This window comes from Odocoileus virginianus, unplaced genomic scaffold (assembly GCF_023699985.2).
Source record: "Odocoileus virginianus isolate 20LAN1187 ecotype Illinois unplaced genomic scaffold, Ovbor_1.2 Unplaced_Contig_29, whole genome shotgun sequence".
Classification (NCBI taxonomy): domain Eukaryota; kingdom Metazoa; phylum Chordata; class Mammalia; order Artiodactyla; family Cervidae; genus Odocoileus; species Odocoileus virginianus.
The window spans coordinates 448,220-473,012 of NW_027224346.1; the positions used below are offsets into that span (position 1 = coordinate 448,220).

At 41.0% G+C, this 24,793-nt stretch overlaps 1 pseudogene; it reads right to left on the minus strand.

Moving 5' to 3' along the window:
• Positions 1–20,069: 20,069 nt before the first annotated feature.
• LOC110126684 (ras-related GTP-binding protein C pseudogene) lies at positions 20,070–23,242 on the minus strand (annotated as a pseudogene).
• Positions 23,243–24,793: the final 1,551 nt, after the last annotated feature.

The following is a 24,793-nucleotide window of genomic DNA, read 5'->3' on the forward strand; positions in this document are numbered from 1 at the left end:
ATTACTTCCTTTTTATTGTATCATATCTTCCAATAACTTTTGAACTTTCTATTCATTAAACTGAAAAGGCTATTACTGAAAAGTAAGTGTACAAACACTTAGCGCAGGACAAGGCACAGAGCAGGCTCTAGACTACTCTTGTTGATTTAGGTTTGAAGACTTTATGCCAATAAAAGAGGGCTATTACAGTGATGCTGTGAAAGTGCTGCACTCAGTATGCCAGCAAATGTGGAAAACTCAGCAGTGGCCACAAGACTGGAAAAAGTCAGTTTTCATTCCAATCCTAAGAAAGGCAATGCCAAAGAATGCTCAATCTACTGCACAATTGTACTCATCTCACATGCTGCTGGTAAAGTAATGCTCAAAATTCTCCAAGCCAGGCTTCAGGAATATGTGAACCGTGAACTTCCATATGTTCAAGCTGGTTTTAGAAAAGACACCTCTGTCACACCAGAGAGTTCACCAGAGATCAAATTGCCAACATCTTTTGGATCATCGAAAAAGCAAGAGAGTTCCAGAAAAACATCTGTTTCTGCCTTATTGACTATGCCAAAGCCTTTGACTGTGTGGATCACAATAACTGCAGAAAATCCTGAAAGAGACGGGAATACCAGACCACCTGACCTGCCTCTTGAGAAACCTATATGCAGGTCAGGAAGCAACAGTTAGAACTGTACATGGACCAACAGACTGGTTCCAAACAGGAAAAGGAGTACATCAAGGCTGTATATTGTCACCCTGCTTATTTAACTTATATGCAGAGTACATCATGAGAAATGCTGGGCTGGAAGAAGCACAGCTGGAATCAAGATTGCTGGGAGAAATATCAATAACCTCAGATATGCAGATGACACCACCCTATGGCAGAAAGTGAAGAAGAACTAAGGAGCCTCTTGATGAAAGTGAAAGAGGAGAGTGAAAAAATTGTTTTAAAGCTCAACATTCAGAAAACTAAGATCATGGCATCCAGTCCTATCACTTCATGGCAAATAGATGGGGAAACAGTGGAAACAGTGGCTGACTTTATTTTTTGGGGCTCCAAAATCACTGCAGATGGTGATTGCAGCCATGAAATTAAAAGACACTTACTCCTTGGAAGGAAAGTTATGACAAACCTAGACAGCATATTAAAAAGCAGAGACATTACTTTGTCAACAAAGGTCCATCTAGTCAAAGCTATGGTTTTTCCAGTAGTCATGTATGGATGTGAGAGTTGGACTATAAAGAAAGCTGAGTGTCAAAGAATTGATGCTTTTGAACTATGGTGTTGGAGAAGACTCTTGAGAGTCCCTTGGACTGCAAGGAGATCCAACCAGAACTGAACTGACAGTTCTCACTGAAATTTATAAAACAAACTGAAGTTTCCTTCACATAAATAGTGGCAAGCTCCTGATTTAATTATACATGGGAAAATTTTGAAAATGTTTAGAATGTGATGTCATTGAATACATTTACATAAATGGAATGAAACAAACCTCATCTCACACACTTTCTCTTGTAAGAACAGATCCGTTTTTGTAAGGAGGCCACATTCTAACTTGCTCTTTCTCTCTCTCTCTTTTTTGGTGATGGTCTCTGCAAAGAAATCAGACAGATGAAGGGCTGACTTCATTAGGTGTGGTTCACTCATATCCATCTTTTCTGGGAGAACACGGACATTGAATTATCAAATTCAGTGCTGTGTGATTAGCATCAGGAAAGGGCAGAGAATAATGTGAAACTATGACATGACTTATCATGCATGTTGTGTTCAGGATTTCTTTCCAAACACAGATCACAGCATGTTATAGAACTGGGTGCTGTACCATCTGACCAACTTGCTCTCTTTACCTTCAGCATTTTCTTAGTTCAGTGGGTTTGGACAATAACTTTCTCGCACATTTACTTACCTTACTTTTACTAATCATGTCAATTCTTAAAGCTTATGTAGCTTTAGAGCTAAATGGTGTATATTCATTAATCCTTTACATGAAATGACTGAAAATGATACAAAGGTTTTGCTCAATACCTTGAACTAAACACAGAATTGCAAAAGAAATCCAGCTCAGTGAAGAGCATGCCAAGCTGCACACTCTGCTCCCGAGCTGAGGTCTGTGAGCAGTCGGCTTTAGGTCCCAGCACCACGGGCCTCGTCCCCTGCTTCTCCCGGGGACCCAGGGAAAGGGGATACACCTGGAAGCTGACATCAACTCTCAAGAATCCCCTTTCTTTTCATTCACTTGCCAGAGCAAAAATTCTATTACAGTTTTTTTTTTTTTCTATTACAGTTTTTAAGTGTGTGTATGTGTGTTGGGGGTGCCAATAATAACAGGTCATAAAAAGTGTAATGTTTGACTTGAAGCAGAGAAAGCAACTCCATAGCCATATTTGAATTTCTGGGAGAAGTTTGGATAGACTGTGGTTCATGGCAGGAGTCAATGCTTTAGGGTTGAAAATTTTAAATATGTTTTGCTGTTTTTCTTTTGGCCAGTTTCTGACATTGGAAACATTTATCTACAGAGTCAAGGCTATGCACTGAACTGTCCAAAGAAGTTGCCTTTGTGAAAACAATGTTTTTTCGCTACCTATAAATTTGTAATTTCTCACCACTGCCCCCTGTTCTCCCAAGTTTCTGTGGGGGATGACTGAGTAGATTGGCTCATTTGTGTTCATGCCTGGGTCTTACAGGCAGGTGTGACTATCAGAATAGGATGGGACAAGAGTAGGGGGACAGATCCCACAAAGTCAGACTGAAAAAAAGTTGGAAACACTTATATGCAGCAAGCAGAGCAGCCAAAAATTTTTTTTTTAAGTGTATAAAACCCACCACATCGTAACACTTTCTTTACAGAGTTGGCATTTCGAGATTTCTAGGTTTAAAAGTTATATTACTTTTCTTGTTGTTACTTGTCCTTGTTTGATTGTGCCTTCATTTGCTCAATTGAGTGTGCAGAGGTTCATAAACAGAATGTGAAACACGTGAGGCTGGAGAATCAAAGGGGCTACCTGTTGTGGCACGCTCCCAGAGCCAGCGGCTCTGACTCTGGGGGCCTGGATCACATGCTGAGCACCGGCTTCATGTCTCCTTGGAACGTGTGCGTTCACATCCTGGCCTTTCTTTCCTACATGCAACAGCATGCTTTGGTTGAAAGCCACTACTATCCTTCTGCTAACCATTGCAAAACAGCGCCCCTGTGATCCCGATGGACCAGCTGTTCCGCATGTAAGAGTTCTGACTAGAAGGGGGCAGGCTGTGGGATGCTGTTAGATTTACAACCTCGCTCCATGTGACCCTGTGCAGCTATAGAAGGGTCCTGGCTGTGGACCACTAAGTTTCGTTAGAAAATACCATGCAGAACTTGTAAAAGCTACTCAGCTAACTTAAGTGCTTCTAAAGTTTAAAAACCATTTGAAACAACTTAGAAAATCATTCTCTTTTAAAACGAGTTATCAATGAGGGTTGAAATCAAGCTACTGCTTAGTCCCACTCAGAAAAAAAATAGTTCAAATTTCTGGACTGCCTTCCCAAGCTCAAAGATCAGCCTCACTAGTTAACTCTTAGGCAGCCACTAGTCACTGCTGCTTATTCCTCATTTTCTGATGCCACTTGAGTTTTGGGTGGAGATCTCTAGCTCTGAAGAGAGGGGGTCCACCCCCTGGCCTAAGTGGGCACACAATCCACTTCTGGCTAATACCAAGGGTGCAAGTCTCAGGGATGGGGCATCTCAGGGAATATTCTCTTCTAAGAGGAGGGTATACTGGGTCATTTCTTTACCCATGTTGCTGCCAGTTTTCTGCCTTTGAACATGGTTACGTGAAGAAACTCTGAGGCGCTGTCTCTATTCTGTTGCAACCCTGAGGGGACAGGGCAAGAAATCTTGAGCTGTTGAATCAGTGCCAGTTTTATCTCTGGCTCACTTGTTACATTAGAATAAAAAACCCTATCAATAGGGTATTCTGTTACTTGAAGCCAAAAATAGCCCTCAGTGCTATAAATAGCCCTAGGTGTTAAATAGCCCTAGGTGTTAAATAGCACTGGTTACCTGCAAGGCTCTGTGCTAAGACATCAGGAAATACTGGATACGACTTCCATCCTTAAGGGACGTGCAATCTAGTGGGCCGATGAAGGGCCAGAGAGTCAATACTTCAGGATTTGTGAGCTGTGCCGTCTCTGTCACCACTACTGAGCTCTGCAGCTAGTGAACAAGCAGGTGGAGATGGGATGGAAACGAGTAAGTTTGACTGGGTTCCAATAGAACTTTATTTATGGACACTGACATTTCATAGGTTGTTCAAGTGTCACAAAATCTTCTGTTTTTCCCCTCAACCATTTAAAAACGTAAAAATCTTGTGTAGCATGCTGTACCAACTGTGAGATAGGCTAGACTTAAGATTCATGGGCCCTAGATTACTGACCCTTGTTCTAGACAAAGGAAAAGCCTTGAAAAAAAGATCATTTTTTATTCATAGGAAGGGAGAGTTGAAAGTTTTAACGTACCACTTTTATTTTTAAACAAAAGATGATCTCTTGGCAATTGAGAAAGGCAGATCGAGTGAGGGAGGACTGGAAAACTAAGGTGAATGGAAAAAGTGTTCAAGGACCTTCATGCTTTTGAGGTTTAGTTTAAGAAGTTCTTTACTCCCCCAGGTCACTGAGATATTCACCCACACTTACTTCTATTAATCCCATTGTTTCAGCTTTCAGATACTGGTCTTTAATCAATCTAGAGTTTACCTGGTACGTAGTGGTAGGTGGGATCCAATTTTACTTTCATTCATGTAGTAGCACGATTTCCTAGGACCATCTTCTGAGAAGCCCTCTTTAACCTGGTTTGTTGGAGGCAACTTGTGTGTCTGTCACCTGGGGACTAGGAGAGTCAGGTGTATAGTTGGGCATTCTAGGATACCAGGCAGCAGGGAGAAGAGAAGCCTAGAAGTCTTCACAGCAGCGTGGACCTTAAGACTGTAGGGGGAACATTACAAGTAACATGTGCATTCACCACTGTCACATAGCCTTTTTACAAAGCCCAAAACAGAGTCACCTTAAACCCAGAATGCTGGGGTGGGGGGTGGGCAGTGGAATAGGAGGGAGGAAAGTGAATAGGAGAGTAAGTAAAATATAAAACAAGGGAATAGACTTCTGTGTAGACTAATGAGAATGTGCTTCAAACAGAAGAATAAAATTAGCTCAACTCTTCATCTAGCTTAAGTTAATGAGGATCTTGAAAAACCAGATCTGTTTCATGTTGTGACCTGGGGTTTCCAGATCATTCCTGCCTTCTGAGGGAGAGCCTGCAGACTTATCCTGCTACAGAAGGGAAAATTCCTCTGAGGGGGAGTGGCAGATTACTTGATGAGTGAAAAAATGCCAGAGGTTTTGTCAAGCGTGGGCAAGTGTGAGAAAGGATGAGCGCAGGGCTGTAGGAAGACCATTTCGGCAGAGTTGTGAAGCTAGATCAGAGAGTTAATTGGCATCCATCCAGAATGATGACAACGGCAACGACAATGATTGTTTTCCATATATTGGACAATAACAGTTTTATATCCTTCACAATGACCTGCCAAGGCGAGGTGGTGAGAGAATAGTTACTCTAATTGTTCTGATTTTTCAGATGAAGGTGCTGAGGCACAGAGAGGTGAATTTGCCCAAGGTCACACAGTAAGTACTGGAACTGAGATTTGAACATCTGCAGTCTGATTCTGGACTCGGCCACTGAACCCTCTTACAAGGGCTGAAGTTTTCACTAGATATTGGAAGTACCTGATAAAGCTGTATCACTGGTACCGCTCAACTTCTGCTTGAGTGGTATTACTAGTTTAACTGTAAAAGTTGAATATTTTCAAAATATGGGGGCATTCAGTATTACAGGGATTAATATATAGATTTTTTTTGCCTTAAAATCTTTCAGGAATATTTGTTCTGTGGTTTTATTTCTTAATAAATTCATATGCCACCACTTATTTTTAAATAAAAAATATTGAGAGCCATATTCTTGGCTGGTGCCACTAAATATACTATGAAGTGTTCTTCCTGAATTTGGATGTTGAGAATGACATAGGTGAGGAGTGGTTTTGATGGAGGTACAACTATGACAAATTAACTGGTTAACAAACCTTTTAATCTCTAATTATATTATTTGTAACTTAATCAATAGAAAGGATCCTGGCATGCCTTCATTAGTCTCAAAAACAAATGATTTCATTTTGTATTACCAAACAGATAAAAATACTCTCAGTGAGCAGAATATAATGAAGAGAAAAGAAAATGATTAGAATAATGTCAGTGAGCTGAAGAAAAGGGAAAGTTAAAGATTTTTGTATTCAGAGCTGTCCAGTGTTAAACTGATCTTTCAGGCCAATGTTTTGGAGTGTGTTCAAACCAAGAAAAAAGAGCGACATTCTTCATTAGCCGGAGATAACAAGAGGCATTTTCAGTGGGATTTAATGCTGGGTAGAGAGACTGCAGCAAGCATGGAAATAACTGAGTCTGAACTCATTGAACTGATTTGTGCTGTTTACTGATGTTCAAAAATAAAAAGACCCCATTGATTCAAGTTTTCTGCCCCCAAATCCTTTCATCAAGTGTGCAAGGAATTGGCATGACACTCAAGGCCACAAAGAGCGACACCATGAAAAAGAGACTCGTAAAGGAAGTGGACGTTTCTGGCAGGAACACGCCACGGCCTGTGAAAGGGAACACTGGATGTCTGTGGGGCCAGGCTGGGGGCCACAGCTGTCAGATGGGGCCTGAGCGGAACACGTGGCTTCTGCCTAAGGAATTGGGTTTCTGAGAAAGAATTACGGCTCGGCTGAGGTGGTGGAGGAGAGTTCAGAATGGTGAAAAAGACAGCTGGGGTTGGCACCAGGAGAGCACAGCAGGCCCCCTGAAAGGCAGCGAATAAGGGCCATTATTCAATGACATTTCAGCCCCCCAGGGCTCGACCAGACCTGCGGAGAGGAGGTCCCCCTGGGGTGGCTCGCACTGGAGTCTGGGACACACAGAGCTGGGCTTTGAAGGCTTAATCCAACTTTTAAGAGGAGATTATAAAAACATGCTGTGCTATATACATCTTTCAGAAATACAGCCTGCCCTAAAGGGATACCTTTGTGAGACAAATGAAAGGAACAACTAGGAACATCAACATGAGCAAGGAAGAGGAGCAGGAGAGGCATGAGGAAGAGGAGGGAAAGGGGCTTTAAGACAGAATTCTTTCTCCATACACACCTATCTATATGTATGTATATTTACATTTTAATATGGAAATTATCAGACATGTCTAAAAGCAGAATGGTACAAAGACTCTCTGTATATCCCTCACCTGGATCTACTGATTGCTAACATTTTAGTGTATTTTCTTCATGTATTTTGAACTATTCATTTCATCATTATTTTAAAATAAATCCCAGATACTTCCTGTATATTTCCATATGTGTTATTAAAAAGAATACTTTTTTCAAGGTTGAAGTTGCTTTTATTGGGGCCAGCACGGCAAGGCTGCCATAGCTGGGTTAGTGCTCTGCCCTGAGAGGCGGCCGAAGCCTGACACCTCTGCTCTCCACCTGCCCCGCACCCCCCTAACCCCCACCTGGGTTACTGGAACACGCAAAGCTCAGAGTTTGGAGGCAGGGGTAGAAGCCACCAGGACCTGGGGCTGCATAGAACAGGTACGTGTGCAACGGACTGGGCCGCCTCGGTCAGCACAGACTACCCAGGAGGCATCATTGGGGCCAACACGGGGCCTAAGGCTCCCTGGGAGAGGCAGGTAGGCAGCACCCCAGGTTAAAAAGAATGTTTCTTGTAACTCCAAATTATAACAGCTCTAATTTATTAATTCCTTAATATCACTTCATACTTAGTCCACTGTAGTTATCTGCTGCTGCATAACAACTCCAACTTAGAGGCTTAAAACAGCACAAATTCGTTATCTCCCAGAATCCATGGGTATGGAGGGCCAAATGTATTATTAATTAAAACAACGGTAGTTAGCACTATAGCAAACACATACACATTCTGTGACAGGTACTGTTTTAAATGACACTTTACAAACCTTAACTCATTTAAGCTCTCATAACAACCTTACTTAGGCAAATGCCATTGCTACCCCCACTTTGTAGGTGATAAAATTGAGGCACAGGAGGTCAAGTAACTTTTCCAATGTCACACAGCTAATATAAGAAAGTGAAAGTCGCTCAGTCGTGTCCAACTCTTTGCGACCCCATGGACTGTAGCCTGCCAGGCTCCTTTGTCTGTGGAATTCTTCAGGCAAGAATGCTGGAGTGGGTAGCCTTTCCCTTCTCCAGGGGATCTTCCCAAACCAGGGATCGAACCCAGGTCTCCCATGTTGCAGGCAAATTTACCGTCTAAGCCACCAGGGGAGACCAAGAATACTGGAGTGTGTGGCCCATCCTTTCTCCAGGGGATCTTCCCGATCCAGGAATCTAAGTGGGGTCTCCTGCATTGCAGGTGGATTCTTTACATGAGGGAAGCCCAATAAATGATAGAGGTATGATGAACTCAAGCAGACTGGGTTCAAGACCCAGACAGAACCCAAACCCAGAATCTGTGCTTGCACCACTACATCATGCTGCATTTTCTTCCCCTGCCTACTATACATCTCTACTAGTATATCTAAGATACTTTAGTTATCATGTACAAAACTGAACTCCTTATTTCCCCCCTCAAACCAAATGCTTCCACAGCATGATGGATATTGTGGATTTGCTCGTTCAACGTCTATCCCAAGCTCCTTCTAAAGTGTCTTCTAATACTACAGAAGCTAGAAAGCTAAAAACTGCATTTCCCAGACTTTCTTGAAGCTAAATTTCGAGATGTCAGTTATGTTTCTACAATCAGATGCAAGACCTGAATTTGGAACTGATGTGAGGAGAGGCAGGACACATGCATCTATTTACTAATGAGGAGTCCAGCGGAAGTTTGGTGGCTTCCTAGCTTAGTCAGAGGCAGCCTGCTGACTGTGGCAACTATGGTCATGAGACTGAGCTGTTCCTAGAAGCTCAGTATAGAGCCTATATTGTTGCCCTTGTAATGATCCCATATGTCATTTTATACCCTGAAATATGTTTTTTTGTGTAAACTAGAGTGGACTTTTCTGTTAGAGTAGACTTTGTTCTCTGCAACTGAACCTTGACTGATGATGATAGTCTGCCTTCCCTCAGCAGCTGTCCCATTTTTCCTGGGGGGGGGGGGGGGTGTTTGTGTCAAAGCTGTGTAAGTGCACACATAAGTATCAGCAATACACTATCTATTATGCCTCAATAAAGCTATTAAATTAAAATGAAAATATGATCTATTTGAGTTTTTATATGATGTGAAGCAAGGCTCAAAGTTCATCGTTTGCATGTAAATATCTAATTGTTCCAACACCATTTGTTCAAAAACTGTCCTCTCTCTACTGAACTGGCTTCAGATATTTATCAAAAATCAACTGGCCACCTCTGCTTAAGAACCTGGTAGTAAATGGCCCTGTGAAGCCACTATGGTGCATCCTAGGGGCACTATTGGGGATTTTATTGAAGGTATCATGTGTCCACTAGAAACTCCGCTGATCTCAGCACATGGTATGCTTAGCCTTGTCTTAAGCAGCTGCTTGTTTGTGTTCTCCTTTTAGGAAAAAAATCAGGGTCACCATGGGCTCATCACTTGTTACTGATTCACTGTCTTGCTGTGAGGAAGCCAAGAGGCCATGCCACCACCACCGTTAGCAACCGCAGAGCCTGTTCTCAATACATTTTGGTGACAGAGCTCACTCTTGGCTCCATTTTATCTTTCCTGCTCTCACTTTCTCACTTTCCTTTTGCTCTGGTTTCCTCACGTACTTGTTTAAAGTTTTAATCTTATTATGCGTATTTTTGTAAGTCATCTCATATCCTTTCTGGAAAAGGTTTTACTTCAGTAAATAAGTGACAATTGTTAAACTAGACTAAATCCAACAAGATCGAGCACCTTCTTCCCATAAAATTCCTGTAAAATATGAAGAGTTTTCCAGGACATACTCATTTCAGCAGTATCATTCACAGAGGCATTCTGGCGCAACAGTGAGTGGGGGCAGTCCCGTGGAGTCATGGGGTTTGCTCTGAGAGGGCCCGAGCGTGATATTGAAATGCCTCCAGGCCAGCAAGTCCTGTGACCCCAAATCAGCTGTCTGGGGCTCCTGGGGAAGAGACTACTACCTCCTTCTTCGTCTTTCTCAAAAGTAAAATAAACCCAAGTGAAATCACTGGCCACCGAACAGATAAATCCCTGGTGTCTCCTCTGATACCTAAATGCAGCACAATTAGTTCCGTCTGCGGATTCTGCTTCGCTGCACCATCTATGCAGGAAACGGGGAACAGAGAGTCAGCCACTAAATTAACTTACCTTGGCTGTTTGGAATATTGCAGGAAGACGGATGGATGAGGGTCAGGTATCACATTTCTGAACTCATAATGTTTCAGGCAGCACAAGACAGCAGGGTCTTTTCAGCCTTAGTCACCCTTGTACCACCTTCCTGGTTTCTGTCATATTTGTGTACTTTTTACTGTAGCTTTTACTTAATATTTATCTTTGTATCTACTAGTGACATCTTAATCTCATCCTAAGCAATAGCACCTGTAGATTCATGAACTATGTTTTTTTTTTCTATTAATATCAGTAGAAAAATGATCCACTGTAGCTAAAGAAAAGGAATCTATTGTAAGATAAATACTGGAAACCACATGAAATTTTAAAATGTGTTTACAAACCTCCCAAAGTCATGTTGGGCACCTCTAGCGGTAAACATGCCACTCTGGGACATCCCAGAGGAGAAACTACCCTGAGTCTCACAGGACAGCATAGAAATGTGGGTTCCAGTAGAACTGGGGAGACTAGAGATTCTGTCTTTTAAAAGAGCCATATATACATACATGCATTATTATAGACTGAGACATTGAATACCATAAACGTAATTGATCTCTCCCCAAATTAATCTGGGGCTTCCCTGGTACCTCAGATGGTAAAGCGTCTGCCTGCAATGTGGGAGAACTGGTTCAATCCCTGGGTCAGGAAGATACCCTGGAGAAGGAAATGGCAACCCACTCCAGTATTCTTGCTAGGGACCATAACTTGTACACCATTCCTGGTTCTGTTTTGAAGCTTGTGATAAAATTGAGTCTTTAAAGCAAATGCATCTACTAATGCCAATAGTGCAGCATTCGTAATACCCTTTAGAAACAATGTGAAAAGAGAAAGGGTTAGTCACTCAGTTGTGTCCGACTCTTTGCAACCCCGTGGATGGTAGCCTGCCAGGCTCCTCTGTCCATGGAATTCTCCCGGCAAGAATACTGGAGTGGGTTGCCATTTCCTCCTCCAGGGGATCTTCCTAGCCTAGGGATCAAACCAGGGTTTCCAGCACTGCAGGCAGACTGTTTACTGAATGCTGGCAGTCACAAGTTCCCTCTTTATTTTATGAGTAGTACTTGTTCATTCGGGCTTCCCTGGTGGCTCAGTTGTAAAGAATCCACCTGCCAATGTAGGAGACACAGGTTCAATCCCTGGGTCAGGAAATCCCCTGGAGAAGGAAATGGAAGTGCACTCCAGTATTCTTGCCTAGAGAATCCCATGGACAGAGGAGCCTGGCTGGCTACAGTCCAGGGGTCACAAAAGAGTCAGTCACAACTTAGCAACTAAACAACTTGTTCATTCAGTTTACCAAGTACCAGTAAAAGAAAGTTTGATTTATAAAATATCAGCGAATGTTGTGACCTGAAGGAAGACTGGGCTGGGAGCTTTCCTGGGAGCCCCTGTGGAGCTGAGAATGCTGATGAAGAGCAGGGATCGGAGAGGGGACAGCTTCAGTCCGTGTTTTCACTGCCTGCTGGGCATGGAGGGAGGAGGAGGAAGAGGACTTCTGTTCTAAGGACTGGAAAAGGGGTTGATAGTGTTTTGTCATGGAACTGAGAATGTGGAAGCTCAAGAGAAAAAAATGTTCTGCAAGTTAAGGAAGAGAAAGCTTCTTTATCAGCAATGAAAGTACAGAAAGTGTAACCAGGTAGTAACTGGAGATCTGGAGGGTGTTAGAGCCGAGTTCTAGGACTTCTAAACTGAAGTTAGCCCAGAGAGGTTTGTAAAGACATTATTTTTGTAAATGACATTATTTTTAAAATATCAGGCATCAGAAGCAGAAAGAACACATCTCGCAGACATTCTTCTGAGAGATGCTGCATTTAGTTAGCCAGAAGTGCTGACTTACAGCTTCAAAGTGATGGACTGGCAGGACAGAGGCAGTGCAGGATGGGCAAGGCCAGGACCATCAAGCAGAGGACCAAGACAAGAGCTAAGAAGTCAGGCATTGGTCTGGGGGCAATGTCACCTCTTTGAGGCTGGAGGGCTGTGGTAGGGGCTTTCTATGGCTTGGGGCATAGCAGCTCTTAGACAATGGAAAAGGAAGGGAAATGGGAAATGTCAAAGTTTTTAACAGTTCGTGTGAATTGACAGGGTGGAAGCAGAGGCTATGAGGAAGAACAGATTAGGAGAAAGGTACCCCTCCTGCATTCCCAGGTGGCCCAGGGAGATGAGAAGGCAAGTGGGGCTTCTACAGAAAATTGAACCTTTTCTTTCTTGTAATTTTAGGGTAAACTTCATAGAGCTCATGTCTTTGCAGCTGGACTATATCTGGTGAACCGAAGAGAAGGAAGACAAAGTCTAGATATTGCAGCCTCCAGTGTCCCCTCCCCCTTTCCCTTCCTCAAAGTGGTCACAGGAACATACAATGTGACATGTTGGTGGTGTGATGGAAAGTTCCTTAAAACACAAAAATCACAATTCAGCAGTTATGAACTTGATGAGTTTGGTGAAGAAAGAACACTGTGAGTATGAGAGTGTATGTGGGTGATCAAGGTACAAGAAAGTGCATCCTGGCATTATTTATGTTAGTAAATTGCTAGAAAAACCTAAATGTCCATCAAAGGAGAAGTTGAATACATTATGACACATTCATGCAACAGAATACTAGGTAACTGTTAAAAAGTTACATATCATATGTACATATGAAACTCTTTGGCCAGGATATCAGAAGAGCCTTTGTGTTCCATGACTGATCCAGGATCAGAGGCTGTAAGAATTCTGTTGGGAATCCTGGGGATCATTTTTCTTCACTGACTCTCAGAGAAGACGTAGAGTCTGGAGCTGTGGCAGGAATGCTGTCAGAGGTAAAGGTAGTCTGAAAAGAAGCCTAATTGGTAGTAAGACCTTTGCAAGGTCAGTTTCAGTGGAATGGTGGGTGGGAGGCAAATCAGAATGGGTTGAAGAGTGAGGCGAGACTGGGTGGGGGAGGGGAGTGATCAAGTGAAGTGAACATTCAGAGAAGCATGGCTATTACAGGGAGTAGAGAGCTGGAGTGGTGGCAAGAAGATGGAGAGCATTTGCATCTGTTTCCCCACCCTCTCAAGCAAGGAGATGCTACAGCACGTGGGACGTTTCCAGGAGACTCCATAAAGCAGGGGAGTGGATAACTAGTGGTATCACACAGCATGTGTGAAGCACTGAACTTGGAGTGCAGAAGAGAACGACCAACGTCCTCTTGGATGGCTTCGAATTCTCTGTGAAGCATGAGGAGGGATCCCTCCTTCAGAGAGAAGCTAGATCAGGTGACAGTGGAGAACAGCTTAGGTGGGAACAGGTGCCCAACACTCAAGAGGAACTGTGTGGATTCCTGGGCAGTGTCACTGAGAACGCAGGTCGGGACTCACAGTGCAGCTGTCTGTAGCAGCACTCCGCCCTGCCGGTGTTCAGGTTGACTTTGCAAGCACCTGGAGGAAGGGGGTGCAGAAGAGGTACGTATCTTTGAGTGACTGACTGGGGACTTCCATGGTGGTCCAGCGGCTAAGACTCCAAGTTCCCAGTGTAGGGGACCAGCGTTTGACCCTGTCCAGGGAACTAGATCCCACATGCTGTCAACTAAGACTCAGCACAGTCAAATAAATAAATTAAAACGTTCAAAAAAAAAAAGTGACTGACTGATAGGCCCTGGGATCTAAGCTAGACAAAGAAGACCATGAGGCCAGAAGGTGCCTCAGTCACTTGGGGATAGTTCTCTCCTCCCAGACAGAATTTCATTTCCTCACCTTTTGACAGCCTTTACTCATTTCTGTCTCAGGTTGGGCTTGTTAGAAGCTGCTTAGTCAGTTAGAAAACTGGAGTTGTTTCTTAAAGTCACCTCTGTTCACTTCTGCCCCCACCAGGGAGCTGCCTAAGGTGGTACCTTCTGCCAATAATTGATTTTATTTTTTTCCTTTTCATTTTGATGAGATTTAGCTTCTGTGGTCAAGCACAAAAACTAGTATACAGGGCAGATGGCATCTTCAGAATAGTTCGGAATCCTGTCTCTCTGGGTCTCTGGGTCGTTTCTTTGTGTGTATGTTTTAATATTATTCATTTATCTATTTGTCTGCTCTGGGTCTTAGTTGAAGCATGTGGGGCCTAGTTCCCTGACCAGGGATGGAACCCAGGCCACCTGTATAGGGATCATGGAATTTTAGCTACTAGACCATCAGGGAAGTCTTTGGTTTCTTTGTTTTTGAAAGTAAAATAATTATTTTTCTTTTTGTTAATTGATCTAACAGTTATCAGTTTGTTCAAAATAATAGTACCAATAATGTATCTGATAATTCATGCTTATGCATTTATATTACATACATATGTATAAGGATCTTTTGTTTTAATGAAAAAAAAACACATAAGACCTGAAGCAATGTCCATACTGGACTGGTCCAGGAGTTCACTGGAAGGGACTCATGGAAATGCTGCTGATCCACCTCCCAGTCTTCATGGCTCTTATCAATGTGCATTTTCAATAACAAATACATCATCTACTATCCTTTGAAATGTGAATAGGTTGTTTTCTATTTTCTGGACCTATGCTGTGGGAAGGAAAGTGGGGAAGGATAAATCAATAAGACATTTCAAAGAACAATTTAGCAAACTCTATTAAAAAGAAAACTTCTCATACTTTCAACTCGGCATTTCCATTTCTTACAAAGTACTCCCACGGTGCAAAGATGTATGTTCTACAATGTCCTAGTAAAAGACTGTTAGGTAAATTAAGGAATGGACACACAATGGAACACTATATGACCTTTGCTTCCCTGGTAGCTCAGATGGTAAAGCATCTGCCTACAATGCGGGAGACCTGGGTTCAATCCCTGGGTTGGGAAGATCCCCTGGAGAAGGAAATGGCTACTCCAGTATTCTTGCCTGGAAAATCCCATGGACTGAGGATCCTGGTAGGCTACAGTCCATGCGGTCGCAAAGAGTCGGACACGACTGAATGACTTCACTTCATATGGCCTTTAAAAACAGTGAAGTAAGCTGCCCTTGCCTTCTAAGATGGCCCACATGCTGCCCATGGAATGTGTATCTCTGCTTTGTTTTCTATGGCTTGCTCTTGAATTCTTTCCTGTGTAAAGCCAAGGATTCTCACTTGGGGGCCCATCCCAGGAACTTGTCAGAGACCTGGGACATGACCATCCCCTTGGGACCAATTTTCCTGCAATACTTTTACAAAGGAAGCAGAAGAAGATGGTTTTCTCTCCCTCCCCACTTTTCCTTTTGTTATAAAAATGTAGCTCACTTAGTTTTTGGGGAGGAGCTCTCTTACCTGCCTGCTTCTATCATTCACAAGTATTCTATATTAATAAACCTACTTCTTATCTAAAAGAAAAAAAAAACAGTGAGGTAAACCTGTATGTACTGACATGGAAGTTTCTTCACAACATTCTGTTCAGTGTAAAGATGCAAAATAGTATTATGGCTTTGATAACGATAGTTACTATTAGACTATGTATAAGGAATAAAGATTGAAGAAATGTACACAAAAGTGTTAAAGACAATGTTATCAGGAATGTGGAGTATACTTTTCATTTTATGTATTTCTATGTGGTCTGAATTCTCTATGGTGAACAAGCATAATTTTAGTGACTAATGGAATTTTTGAACATAATTTCTCTGCTAAGCATGTTACATTAATTATTGGTCACACAATGAATAGGTGGTGTATATTACCTATTCTACAGATAAGAGGATTAGGAAAGTTAACCTGTCCAAGTTTAGATTCTTTATCTAAAGAGATAATCTTTTCAAACTATGTATCATAAAGTGAATATAGTCTTCCCAGGCCCAGCTTCTCTTTTTTTAGAAGCTGGCTCTTTCGGCTATTTCTCCTTCCCATTGTGATTTCACTTCTCTTTCACAACTATTAAAATTCATTTCCTCTGGGAAGTTACCACAGACTCCTGGTTCATTAACTTCTCTGTAGCATTCTGATGTACTCACCACTGTGCTTTTGCATATATGTTACCACTTGAGCTGGTAAAGAATCCGCCTGCAATGCAGGAGACCTGAGTTCAATCCTGGGTTGGGAAGATCCCCTGGAGAACGGAAAGGCTTCCAATTCCAATATTCTGACCAGGAGAATTCCATGGACTATATAGTCCATGGGGTTGCAAAAGGTCGAACATGATTAAGCAACTTTCACTTTCTACCATTTGAATTTGCATGGTTCTATTCTCATTCACAGAATACACAGAAGAACTATACAAAAAAGATCTTCATGACCCAGATAACCATGATGGTGTGATCACTCACCTAGAGCCAGACATTCTGGAGTGCGAAGTCAAATGGGCCTTAGGAAGCATCACTACGAACAAAGCTAGTGGAGGTGATGGAATTCCAGTTGAGCTACTTCAAATCCTAAAAGATGATGCTGTGAAAGTGCTGCACTCAATATGCCAGCAAATTGGAAAACTCAGCAGTGGCCACAGGACTGGAAAAGGTCAGTTTTCATTCCAATCCCAAAGAAAGGCAATGCCAAAGAATGCTCAAACTACTGCTGCAATTGCACTCATCTCACACGCTAGTAAAGTAATGCTCAAAATTCTCCAAGCCAGGCTTCAACAGTATGTGAACCGTGAACTTCCAGATGTTCAAGCTGGTTTTAGAAAAGGCAGAGGAACCAGAGATCAAATTGCCAACATCTGCTGGATCATCAAAAAAGCAAGAGAATTCCAGAAAAACATCTACTTTTGCTTTATTGACTATGCCAAAGCCTTTGACTGTGTGGATCACAACAAACTGTGGAAAATTCTTCAAGAGATGGGAATACCAGACCACCTGACCTGCCTCCTGAGAAACCTATATGCAGGTCAAGAAGCAACAGTTAGAACTGGACATGGAACAAAAGACTGGTTCCAAATTGGGAAAGGAGTACGTCAAGGCTGTATATTGTCACCCTGCTTATTTAACTTATATGCAGAGTACATCATGCGAAATGCTGGGCTGGATGAAGTACAAGCTGGAATCAAGATTGCTGGGAGAAATATCAATAACCTTTCAGATGACATCACCCTTATGGCAGAAAGTGAAGAACTAAAGAGCCTCTTGATGAAAGTGAAAGAGGAGAGTGAAAAAGTTGGCTTAAAGCTCAACATTCAGAAAACTAAGATCATGGCATCTGGTCCCACCACTTCATGGCAAATAGATGGGGAAACAGTGAGAGACTTTACTTTTGGGGGCTCCAAAATCACTGTAGATGGTGACTACAGCCATGAAATTAAAAGACATTTGCTCCTTGGAAGAAAAGTTGTGACCAACATAGACAGCATATTAAGAAGCAGAGACATTACTTGACCAACAAAGTTTTACCTAGTCAAAGCTATGGTTTTTCCAGTAGTCATGTATGGATGTGAGAGTTGGACTATAAAGAAAGCTGAGTGCCAAAGAATTAATGCTTTTGAACTGTGGTGTTGGAGAAGACTCTTGAGAGTCCCTTGGACTGCAAGGAGATCCAACCAGTCAATCCTAAAGGAAATCAGTCCTGAATATTCATTGGATAGGACTGATGCTGAAGCTGAAACTCCAGTACTTTGGCCACCTGATGTGAAGAATTGAGTCACTGGAAAAGAACCTGATGCTGGGGAAAATTGAAGGCGGGAGAAGGGTACGACAGAGGATGAGATGGTTGGATGGCATCACCGACTCAATGGACATGAGTTTGAGTAAACTCTGGGAGTTGGTGATGAACAGGGAAGCCTGGTGTGCTGTAGTCCATGGGGTCGCAGAGTCGAACACCACTGAGTGAATGAACTGAACTGATTCTCATTCATTTTTGAGGAGGAGTTCCAGGTGAGGAACTTGACACTTTGTTTAGAACTTATGATAATCCTTCATAGCCTGTTTCTAAACCTTCTCAGTAGATTTTAGGACTGAATCCTTAATGTAATAGTGCACTTGGTGAGTCCTTAATATTGATGATCATCAATTCCTGTAAATCAAGCAAACTTTTTCTTACATGGCACTATATGTTTTCTCTACTGAATTATGTATATAAATGTCCTTCAGTTGAGTAGCTTCTGAATTAATAATTCCAATATAGTCATGTCTTCTTTTGATTTTTTTTCCTTAGTGTAGGGGAGGTGTGAGTCATATAGAATCACTAGAAGTTTTCCAAATGAAAAAGCTTGATACTTACTGTGTTTACAATATATATATATATATAATTCCTCTATTTCTCTGTTTCAGAGCTAACAGGGTTAAATGCTGCTTACATTATAAGTGACCAAGTAAATAAGAATAGATTTCAAAAAAAAAAAAAGAATAGATTTCCAGCTGGTTGATAATATGTGGTTGAGAAAAGAACCTCAAGGTATCCAGTTATATCTACATTATCTTCCTCGTCAGGTATAAGTAGAGAGATAAACACATACTCTTTCCCAAACAAGTGAATCAAAAATAATTCCCATTTTGCTCCACAAATATTTGAATTACTTTCAGGATTTCATTAGCAGCAAAAATAACATGGTCTATATCCACAGTCGGTTGTTCTTTAGAGCAGTTGTACTCCTTGTACTTTAGTACTAGAATGACAAGTATCATCAGAGTGGAATATTTAATTCAAGATTTGGAAACAATCTGACAAACTACTCAACTCATAGTGATTACTTCAGAAATCTAAAAGCAACTTTATAATACAATTTAGGGTGGGAAAGAAGACTTCTTTTTTTCTAAATTAAATCTTTAAAAATTTGTAAATGTGTTTAAAGTATATGGAAAAACATAGAAAATAATATAATGTACTCACCACCCACTCTATAAAATTCTACTATTGTCATAATGTTTTAATTAAATAAATAAATAAATTAAAAAAAAATCACAGATACAATGCTCCCTATATATGCCTTCTAAATCTCATTCTTTTTTCCCCCTTTCCTGGACAAACTCTATTCTGAATCTGGTGCTAATTTTCTCAGTCTGTTATTCCTTTACTATGTTTATAAATTTATAAACAACATATAGTATTGTTTTATACTCTATTTTCAGTGGTATATTAAACCACCTGTGCTTTTTTGGCTGTTTATATGTGTAACTTAAGTTTTACAGATGTATCACATTATACCAAAGTGAATCTGTTACCTTGTGCATGAACTTCTGATTGTTTCCAATATTTTGCTACTATGAATAGTACTACTTAGTTTTATATGTCTCCTTTTCCCACATGCAGTAGTTTCTCAAATATTCATGTGCATACCATCCTCCCATAAATATCATAAAAATAGAGACTCTGATTTGGTAGCTTTGGGATGAGGCTTGAGATTCTACTTATGTAATAAGTTCCCAGATGATGTTGATGCTGCTGGTCCTAGGACCACACTTCAAGGAGCAAGGGCCTTGAAGAGGAGTAAAAATTTCTAGATTGTAGAGGATGATCATCTTTAATGTTACTAGATATTGCCAAACTGTCTCCGAAGTGCCTACACCCATCCACACTCCAGTCAGCAGCTCACAACAGTCTCCAAAATACCACATCTTCATTAACACCATCATTGCAAGACTCTGATTTTTGCCAATAGACAGGAAGTGGTATTTTGTTATATTAATTTGCCAAGTATTATTGATTTGATCAAATTGTATTAATCTGATGAATATTATTGAAGTCAGACCTCTTAAGTTTCTTCTGCAATAATTTTTAACATAAACTAATGTCTGGATAAAGAAAATGTCTTCATTCATCTGTTTCGTACTTTATTTTACTTTATTTTTTTTTTTTGGAGTAAATACATTTATTGATACCCATTTTATATAGTTCAATGAAATAATCTATAAATATAAAAGCATTTTTCTTTTGGATATCACCATGGTCCATGTAAGTACTCAACAGTCAGAATCACCTGCAGGAAGCACTCCAAGTCACAGAGTTAGGTTTACAGACCTGAATACACACATTTCATATAACAGTGGCACTTATGTACTCAAGTGGTCCAGTGGCTTTGGAATATATAACAACTGGGCATGTGGAGTAAAAGTAATGTATAAGTTTAAGTCAATGAAAAGGGTATCAACCTTCAACAAAAAAGACAACTATAAATCAATATCCTAGGTGAAGAAAGTACCACAGCTGACACTTGGTGTCGGAACACTGGAGATGAAGTATGTTTAACAACACATGTCAGGGTGTCATATGCTCTCTTCAACCCCCAATGGACAGTCCACCAGTGCCTTTGGGTCATTTAGGGTCAACAAAACAGCAATTCTTAAAAGAATCTCAACAGTTTAGAATAAAAGGTATGTGGGGACTGGTATCAAGTTTAAAGAAAAATGAGCTAAATATTTCAATGACACGAGTTTTTCTCCTAAGAGGAGGAAGAGATTGTGGGAAAAACAACTTTTTTAATTCCCTTTTTTTAAAAACAGTGATCAGAATCATTTATCAAATGTGAGGGAAGGAACCCAGGTATCTGGTATCCAAAACACAGGTGCAAAATTTTCTTGTCTCAAAGTTTGTTCTTCAACACTTCAGAGGGAACGAACGCAGCAGCCACTGTTGGAGACTTGCTCTTGACTTGATGCAGCACAAAATTTTCTCATTTCTTCAGAAACCAATACAGGAATGTCCTTTTTTGCTGTAGTCAGACCATGTGTCTTCTGAGTTAGCAAGCAAATGCATTTAGAAGGTCTGAGGTGTGCAAGGTCCAAAATTGAAATCTGAGAGGCAGTGTTAGAACTTAAGCGAGGCAGGATTTTTAGAGACTACTCAAATGAAAATCTAAGTGAGGCATATAAAAATTCAGTTCTTTCTATTATTTTCAACTGGTATTTGATGGCAACATTCCCTGGTAAGGACAGGTTAAGGGCTGTTATCTCCAGGTCCAAGACATCCCAACTACTTAAAGTAGGGCCCCCAAGAGGAGAAAGACACACACTTCTGTGGTCTCTGGAATTCTTTTTTGCCTTTTTTTTTTTTTTTAAAGAAATAGTAGCTTCAGTTGCACACCACTGGCTGAAGGGGTTTTCATCCAAATGAGAAACTCTACCCCTTGTCTCTAGAGGGACAGGTACCAGGTTCCCATAAGCGGCAACTCCCATGTCCTGTAGCACGTGGCATCTGACCCTGGAGTGAAGAATAAGCTGGCACAGAGCCCCGATCGCTGGCGTCCAGGCTAGATGGCATTTCGTGGTGTGCCGTTGTGTGTCAACGCTTTCAGGCTGGGGGCACTGGTCTGGTGACTACAGCTCCTGTGAGAAGTCACACCCACCTCAAAAACCTCATGAATAGCTTTTCGGAAACAATGGAAGTTATAGTCTATTAAACCTTTTCTTTCAAAACTTTCTTCCCTAAGGATGCAAACCAGTGCCAAAAATTTAGTCACCTCCTTTAAATACAGGACAGTTGTGTTATTCAGCTTGATGATGGCCATGGACTCTTTGTCATAAGCACTTCCACTTCCATCTTCCTTTAACCCATATATACAAGACACATCAATTACAACATCAATCATGTCACAGCAAAGTTCATATGACTGCATATCCACAGGAGAACTGTCTGTTGCAATGTAGATTTTGCTGACAACATCGAAGAGAAAAGCTTTTTCAATACCTGAATTTGATATAAAGATATTTAATAGATTTTCCAAGGTTGGTAGCTGTGGGATAAGTTTCTGCACCACCTTACTAAAGGCTTCAAATATTGAATGGTCATAGATACTAGTCAAATAAAAGCTAAGGTGGAGTTTTTCTAGCCCAGCATCTGCAAGGTCATCATTGGCCCTTTGATGAATGTCCCTCTGTGTTTCTATTTTGTGATCATCAGACAGACCATCAACTTTGTGAATAAAAACCTCAAAATTCATGTCTGGGTTAACTTTGTAGGCTTTAGAAACAGTAATGTGAAGTCTTGTTAAAGCCTCCATGTAGTCATCCTGTGCATCAATGACATATATCAACGCTCCTGTTCCCCTGAAGATCATCTCATAGTCAAAAGTTGGGTCAAAAAAGTCCATTTGCCCAGGAAAATCCCATATTTGGAAATTCACAAAGGAGCTATTAGAAATGTCATCTTTGTAAATCTTGTTGGTACTTTCCAAAAAGAGGGTCTCATTAGGTGACATTTTATGAAACACCACCTTCTGGATGGAGGACTTGCCGCTGCGCCGGAGGCCCATGAGCAGAATCCTCGGCTTGGAGCTGTCAGCGCCCCCCGGGCCACAGCCTCCTCCGGCCTCCGCCCCAACCCCGCCGCCCGTGGCTGCCGCCTCCTCTTCCTCCTCCTCCACGCCGTAGCCGAAATCCTTTGGGAAGGAATCCGCCGCGCCGTAACTGCCGGCGAGGGGCGTCTCCTCCGCCCCGTACGGCAGGGACATGGTGCTGGAGCCGCCGCCACCCGTGCCCTGACAGGCCAGGCCAGGCCAGGCCCTGTTTCGTACTTTAAAAACAACCTTGTACAGCCATAGCCAAGATTGTCTTGAGACTTCCAGGCTAGAAAGATGAGTTGCTGAAACCGATGGATGACCTGAAGGTGGAGCTGTACCAGCTGCATGTCTCTGAACTGCCAGGCAGCACAACATCCAAACTCTCTTAAGACTCGAGTTGTTTGCAAATCTATTGCCTTTGTTCTCACTACCATTAATCAGACTCAGAAACAGAATGTTAGGAAATTCTACAAGAGCACAAAGTACAAGCCCCTGGAATTGCAGCCCAAGAAAACATGTGCTATGCACTGCCAGCTCAATATGCATGGGGAGAATTTGAAGACCACACAGCAGCAATGGAAGGAATGGTTGTGACTACTGTGGACGTACATGGTCAAGATCTGATCATTGTGGTATCAACAGAAAACAAACAGGCTGGGGAAAAAAAAAGAAATGCTGAAGGGAGTCCTTCAAGTTAAAACAGAAGGATGATGAAGAGCAACGAAAATCAGACAAAAATATAAAACTCCCTCGCAAAGGTAAAAATATAGATAAATTTATAACTATGTAGTGTTGTAATGTAACTGCATAAATCACTTTTAAATCTGGGATGGAATTTAAAACACAAAAGCAGCATAAAAAGTAATTATATATCTATGTTAATAAACATGCAATATTAAAATAGGTAATCTTTCTTAAAAACATAAAGTGGGTGAGGCAGAACTGAAATGGAGCAGTTTTTATGTGACTGAAGTTAAAGTATGTTTAAAATATATTATAACTTTAAAACACTGTATGTAATTCCATCAGTAACCACAGAGAAATTATAGAATATACACAAAGGGAAATGAGAAGGGAATCAAAATGTGTCACTAACAACAACAACAAAAACCAGCAAAGCACAAAATAAGGGAGCAGGAAGAACAAAAAAGTTATAGCATATACAGAAAACAACGAACGAAATGGCAATAGTAAGTCTTTTCCTGTCAGTAATTACTTTACATGTAATAGATTAAATATACTAATTAAAAGACACAGATGGGCTAAATGGATAAAAAATAAGAACCAACTAATAGGTTTTCTACAAGAGGCATGCTATAGATCTAAAGATACACATAGGCTAAAAGGATGGAAAAATATTCCATGAAAACAAGCATCCAAAGAGAGGAGAAGTGGCCATACTAAGATAAAACAGACTTTAAAACCAAAACTATTATATGAGACAAAGAAGGACATTATATAATAACAGCATCAGTTCACCAGGAAGATATAACAATTATAATGTACATGCACCTAACATTAGAACTCCCAAATATATAAAGCAAACATTGACAGAACTGAAGGGAGAGATAGACAGCAACATAGTAACAGTAGCATATTTCAATACTTCACTTTCAGTTATGGATAGAACAAAGAGGAGATCAATTAAAAAAAAACAGAGGACTTAACACTATAGAATAGCGGAACCAAACATATACTGAGCACTTCACCCAAGAACAGCAGGATACACATTTTTTTCAAGTACACATGGTTGTTCTGCAAGGCGGTCCACATATTAGGCCACAAAACAAGTCTTAACAAATTTAAGAAGATTGAAATCATATCAAGTATCTTTTCTGACCACAATGGAATGAAACTAGAAGTCAACAGCAGAAGATAAAAACACAAATATGTGAAAACTAAACAACACATTCTTAAACAACCAATGGGTCAAAGAATAAACCACAGGGAACTTAGAAAATACTTAGAGACAAATGAAAACAAAATACAACACATCAAAACCTAGGCAAAAGCAGTGATAAGAAAGCAAAAGCAGTGATAAGAGAGGAGTTTACAGAGATAAATGCTTGCATTAAAAAGAAGAAAGATCTCAAATCAATAATCTAATTTTATACTTTGAAAAAAAACTAAATTTAGCAGAAGAAATAATAAAGATGAAAGGAGAGTAAATGAAATAGAGAATAGAAAAACAGTGGAAAAATCAATAACCAATAAAACCAACTGAGTGTTTGTGTCCTTTACCCAAATTCATATGTTGCTGCCCTAACCACCAAAGTGATGGTATTTGGAGGTGGGGGTATTTTGAGAGATAATTAGT